The following is a 6,931-nucleotide window of genomic DNA, read 5'->3' on the forward strand; positions in this document are numbered from 1 at the left end:
CAAATTCGGGCAACAGCTTGCGCTTCGGGTAGCTCTTTGTCTGGTGACTAGCGTCATATTTATCTGCGGTGTTGAGTACTTTGCTCCATCTCATTCTGAGTGCGTCCTCCGCTGTTTTGAGCTTCCGCTTTTGCTTCTTCAAAGTTCTTGCAGTGGCGACGAGCCTTTTGTGAAGGTTCGTATGCTCTGGTGATGTGAGATCGTCTTCGCCGAGGATGGGTTGCTCGTCCAGTTCATCATGTTCAGATGGCTGCTTGGTGACATGTGCGTCGTCCACTGCTTCGCCCTGCTCTAGGGCCGGGTCCGTATGGGGGCCGTTTTTATCGAGGCCGGTCTTCGGGCGGCGCTTGCGTCGCCGTTTTGGTTGTTTGTTGGGGGAGTTGTCCTTCACCGCGTCCCGTTTTTCCTCATTGTCGTTTCCTTTTGGTGTATCCACCATGTATGCATCGTGAGTTGGGGTGGCTTTCCAGTGCTCGGTAGGCGCTGGTTCTTGGTCGTCTCCGACATCGTCGTCCATACCGTCGATGTCTTCGGAGTCGTAGTCTAGCATGTCGGTTAGATCATCGACAGTAGCTACCAAGTGGGCGGTGGGTGGGTTTTGAATTTCTTCGTCGTCCGCATCCCAACCATCCTGGCCGCAGTCCGGCCAGGGCTCTCCTGATAACGAGAGATACCTTAGCGAACTCAGGATGTCGCCAAAAGGTGAGTGTTGAAAGATGTCCGAGGCAGTAAACTCCATGATCGGCGCCCAACCGGATTCGATTGGTGGGGGCGCGGGAGGTTCGGAGTCCGGCACCTCGGAGTCACGAGCCTCGTGAGGGACAAGATCAGTGTTCGGCTCTATCGCCGTAGAGATTGCAGCCCCCGAGGCGGTGTCTAGCCATCCGTCCTCGATCTACGCAGCCGGCTCCTAATTGAAGATCGGAGCGGGCTCGAGTGCGGCTTCCAGGGTACTGTCCGGCTGCAGAGCTAAATCATGCCCGTCGTGGCAGTGCGACGCGCTTGGCTGTGGCTCGAATCCATCGAAGATCAAGTCCCCGCGGATGTCAGCCGTGAAGTTCAAACTTCCAAATCTGACCTGACGGCCCGGGGCGTAACTTTCGATCTGCTCTAGATGGCCAAGCGAATTGGCCCGCAGTGCAAAGCCGCCGAATACGAAGATCTGTCCCGGGACGAAGGTCTCACCCTGGACTGCATCGTTGATGATGATCGAAGAAGCCATCGAGCCTATCAACGACGACACAGAGGAACTCTCAATGAAAGCACCAATGTCGGTGTCAAAACCGGCGGATCTCGCGTAGGGGGTCCCGAACTGTGCATCTAGGCGGACGGTAATAGGAGACGAGGGACACGATGTTTTACCCAGGTTCGGGCCCTCTTGATGGAGGTAAAACCCTACGTCCTGCTTGATTAATATTGATGATGTGTGTTACAAGAGTAGATCTACCACAAGATCAAGGAGGCTAAACCCTAGAAGCTAGCCTATGGTATGATTGTTTTTCGTCCTACGGACTAAAGCCATCCGGTTTATATAGACACCGGAGAGGGCTAGGGTTACACAGAGTCGGTTACAATGGTAGGAGATCTACATATCCGTATCGCCAAGCTTGCCTTCCACGCCAAGGAAAGTCCCATCCGGACACGGGACGAAGTCTTCAATCTTGTATCTTCATAGTCTTGGAGTCCGGCCGATGATGATAGTTCGGCTATCCGGACACCCCCTAGTCCGGGACTCCCTCAGCTATCCTTGAAATTTTTATTGAAAATAAAGATGCAAAACATTATTATAAATAACAGCAAGCAAATACTAACAAAAGAAAATGACACTCCAAGCAAAACACATATCATGTGGTGAATAAAAATATAGCTCCAAGTAAAGTTACCGATGAACGAAGACGAAAGAGGGGATGCCTTCCGGGGCATCCTCAAGCTTAGTTGCTTGGTTGTCCTTGAATATTACCTTGGGGTGCCTTGGGAATCCCCAAGCTTAGGCTCTTGCCACTCCTTATTCCATAGTCCATCGAATCTTTTACCCAAAACTTGAAAACTTCAACCACACAAAACTCAAAACAAAACTCGTAAGCTCCGTTAGTGTAAGAAAATAAATCACCACTTTAAGGTACTGTAATGAACTCATTCTTTATTTATACTGGTGTTAAACCTACTGTATTCTAACTTCTCTATGGTTCATACCCTTACATACTAGCCATAGATTCATCAAAATAAGCAAACAACACAATGAAAACAGAATCTGTCAAAAACAGAACAGTCTGTAGTAATCTGTATAAAACGTATACTTCTGTAACCCCAAAAATTATGAAATAAATTGGTGGACCTGAGGAATTTGTCTATTAATCATCTTCAAAAATAATCAACCTAAAATCACTCTTATGTAAAAAATGGCAGCTAATCTCGTGAGCGCTAAAGTTTCTGTTTTTTACAGCATGATCATAAAGACTTCACCCAAGTCTTCCCAAAGGCTCTACTTGGAAATTTATTGAAACAAAACTATAAAACATGATTACTACAGTAGCATAATCATGTGGACACACAAAAACAGTATGGGTAAATATTGGGATGTCTCCCAACAAGCACTTTTCTTTAATGCCTTTCTAGCAAGGCATGATGATGGCAATGATGCTCACATAAAAGATAAGAATTGAAACATAAAGAGAGCATAATGAAGAATATGACTAGCACATTTAAGTCTAACCCACTTCCTATGCATAGGGATTTTGTGAGTAAACAACTTATGGGAACAATAATCAACTAGCATAGGAAGATAAAACAAGCATAGCTTCAAGAATTTCAACACATAGAGAGGAAACTTGGCATTATTGCAATTCCTACAAGCATATGTTCCTCTCTCATAATAATTTTCAGTAGCATCATGAATGAATTAAACAATATAACCAGCACATAAAGCATTCTTTTCATGATCTACAAGCATGGAAAATTTACTACTCTCCACATAAGCAAATTTCTTCTCATTCGGAATGGTGGGAGTATCATAAGAGACTTGAACACTAAAAGTTGTTTCCACATTAAAAGAGTAATGTTTAGAAAAAGGGTAATCATAATCATGACAAGTTTTATAAATATAATCATCACTACTTTTTATAGCATAAGTTTCATCACAATAATCATCATAAGTAGCAACTTCGTTCTCATCATAATCGACTGAAACCTCTTCCAAGATAGTGGAATCACTAAATAAAGTTGACACTCTTCCAAATCCACTTTCATATTCATCACAATAAAATTCAACATCCTCCAAAATAGTGGGATCACTACTTCCTAAAGTTGACACTCTTCCGAACCCACTTTCATCAATATAATCATCATAGGTAGGAGGCATGCTATCATCATAACAACTTTGCATATCAAAACTTGGGATGATAAAAATATCGTCTTCATTAAACATAGCATCCCCAAGCTTGGGACAAACATTAATTTCAGCAAATATATTGTCAAATATTTCATCATCATCAAACATAGCTTCCCCAAGCTTGGTCCTTTTCATATCATAAGCATAATCACTCTCATCATTAATACTATGGATAGCACCAATAGTATAGCAATTATCATCATCACAATGAGTAGTAGGAGCAACATCATTTGGGAGGGATACCTTTTTACCTTTGTTGCCCCTTCTTTTCCTTTTCTTTTTCACATTATGTGTGGGTTCAACCTTCCTCTTTGAGCCCCTTATTGATGAGATTGGTTGAATAGAAAGCTCCTCCTCGTTACCTGATTCATCATAAGAAATAATAGGAGGAGATTGGGAAGTCTCTTCCCTTTCATTAGTATTCTCTTCATCTTCTATTTGCTTTCTTTTCTTTATGTAATTGGCAATATAAGGATTTTCAATGCAATTCACCGCACAATACAAATAAATCTTCTCTAGATCAATATCAAGGAATTTCTCATGGGCAAATCCTGGAAGGTCCTTCATTAAACGTTTCAATTCTTCGTAACCCAAAAACAAACTAAGTTCATTATAATGTGCAAGGGAAATCAAATCATCACAATTTTTGGACACGATTCGATCATGGAATAATTTGCATAGGAGATGTAGATGACCATGTTCATTGCATAGTTCACAAGTACGACAAAGGAAATTTAAATTTTCAGCACTCACATTTAGCCTTTCTTGCAACCATTTAGTTTCTAAATGCTTATGCCTCTTGCAATATATATCTTCTCTATTTGGTGTGTTCATGCAAATATGCACTCCACAAAAGTTGACATGCTTATAAGAGATATTTTCATCATGACTAGAGCAATCATCATTAGTACTATGGATATTCAAGGAGTTCATACTAATAACATTGCAATCATGCTCATCATTCAAAGATTTAGTACCAAGCTTCTATGTAATTCTTCTTCTAGCACTTGAGCACATTTTTCCTTTCCATCAAACTCACGAAAGATATTAAAAAGACGAAGCATACGAGACAAACTTAGCTCCATTTTTTGTAGTTTTCTTTTATAAACTAAACTAGTGATAAAACAAGAAACAAAAAGATTCGATTGCAAGATCTAAAGATATACCTTCAAGCACTAACCTCCCCGGCAACGACGCCAGAAAAGAGCTTGATGTCTACTACACAACCTTCTTCTTGTAGACGTTGTTGGGCCTGCAAGTGCACAAGTTTGTAGGACAGTAGCAAATTTCCCTCAAGTGGATGACCTAAGGTTTATCAATCTGTAGGAGGCGTAGGATGAAGATGGTCTCTCTCAAACAACCCTGCAACCAAATAACAAAGAGTCTCTTGTGTCCCTAACAAACCTAATACAATGGTAAATTCTATAGGTGCACTAGTTCGGCGAAGAGATGGTGATACAAGTGCAATATGGATGGTAGATAAAGGTATTTGTAATCTGAAATTATAAAAATAGCAAGGTAGCAAGCGATAAAAGTGAGCATAACGGTATTGCAATGATAGGAAACAAGGCCTAGGGTTCATACTTTCACTAGTGCAAGTTCTCTCAACAATAATAACATAGATAGATCATATAACAATCCCTCAACATGCAACAAAGAGTCACTCCAAAGACACTAATAGCGGAGAACAAACGAAGAGATTATGGTAGGGTACGAAACCACCTCAAAGTTATTCTTTCGGATCAATCTATTCAAGAGTTCGTACTAGAATAACACCTTAAGACACAAATCAACCAAAACCCTAATGTCACCTAGATACTCCATTGTCACCTCAAGTATCCGTGGGCATGATCATACGATATGCATCACACATTCTCAGATTCATCTATTCAACCAACACAAAGTACTTCAAAAAGTGCCCACCCCTATGCATAGGTTCATGGGCGGAACCCGCAAGTTGGTCACCAAAACATACATCAAGTGGCACATGATATCCCATTGTCACCACAGATAAGCACGGCAAGACATACATCAAGTGTTCTCATAAAAGACTCAATCCGATAAGATAACTTCAAAGGGGAAACTCAATTCATCACAAGAGAGTAGAGGGGGAGAAACATCATAAGATCCAACTACAATAGCAAAGATTGGGATACGTCAAGATCGTGCCATAGAGGGAACACGAGAGAGAACACAAGAGAGAGAGAGAGAGAGATCATACACATAGCTACTGGTACATACCCTCAGCCTCGAGGGTGAACTACTCCCTCCTTGTCATGGAGAGCGCCGGGATGATGAAGATGGCCACCGGTGAAGGATCCCCCCTCCGGTAGGGTGCCGGGAAGGGCTCCCGAGAGGTTTTTGGTGGCTACAGAGGCTTGCAGTGGCGGAACTCCTGATCTAAGCCCATAATCATTCAAAACAGATAATATAATAGCATGGAACAATCAAAAATTATAGATACGTTGGAGACGTATCACCGGCCTATGAGTCAATGACATGCGGACCTTAAATGCGGCTGGCCCACATGTCATTCTCATGGTGGTGGCTTGGTTCGCGACTCACTCGTTTGAGATGAACCAGCCGGTGGTGGCGTGGCCGTGGCGAGGGTGCCACAGCTGGGTGTCGGGGCGTTACAAGGCGTAGATGGCCACACCGACGGGTACTACCTGTAGTACATAAGTACTCCAGCTGAGGATTCGATGGTGCGGGAGTATGGATCGGAGGACAGCAGTGGAGCAGGCAAACCGCGTCCAATCGGGTGTGTCTGTGGTAGAAAGTTGATGGTCGCCGTAGTTCAGCTGGCCCGCATATCATGCACACAATGGCAGAGGAGCGGTGGGGCCGAGAGGGATGAGGGGCATGTCGGGGGGATGAGGATCCCCTGACGCGAACAATCCTACCATTCTGTCACTGACATGTGGGACCCATAAGCGTGGGTCCCACCTGCCAGCGAAGGAAAGGCAGGGCAAGGCAGTGATAGCCACATCAGAGGATCCATGTCCATGTCGGGGGACGTCATGCCGTGGGTTGGAGCGGCGTCGTGGGAACCACGTGTGGGTGTGGCAGTGGTAGAAACAAGAAACGTGATGGTCGCCATGGTTCAACTTCCATGGACAAGCTGTCATGTCTGCTGACACATGTATATCAAAACTAGAGTGTTTATATTTCAAGCATGTCAAAAAGTATTATTCTACTACTTTGGATCCATTGCAACGCACAGGCCAACACATTGGTAGTAGTAGTGTCCATCTCTATCTCTAGAGGCCTTCCCTCGTTCATCCTTTTCTCTCACAAGATAAACTACTCATACAAATGCATCTTGATGTTCCGTGGAACGCACGAGGATGTTTCCTTGGGGGTCTCTCTAGTGTGGCGTGGTCATAGTTGCAAGTTGACGCCCCTTGAGATGCCGACGTTGAGTGGCACTCGGATTTCCTCCGATGAGCAGGTAAGATGAGTTTGATCACATAGTAAATGCATTCTAAAACACTAGTGGATTTAATATATGACTGGACAGAGCTACAGATGCCTGAAGAGAAG

Source organism: Triticum aestivum, chromosome 2B, assembly GCF_018294505.1.
Source record: "Triticum aestivum cultivar Chinese Spring chromosome 2B, IWGSC CS RefSeq v2.1, whole genome shotgun sequence".
Taxonomy (NCBI): domain Eukaryota; kingdom Viridiplantae; phylum Streptophyta; class Magnoliopsida; order Poales; family Poaceae; genus Triticum; species Triticum aestivum.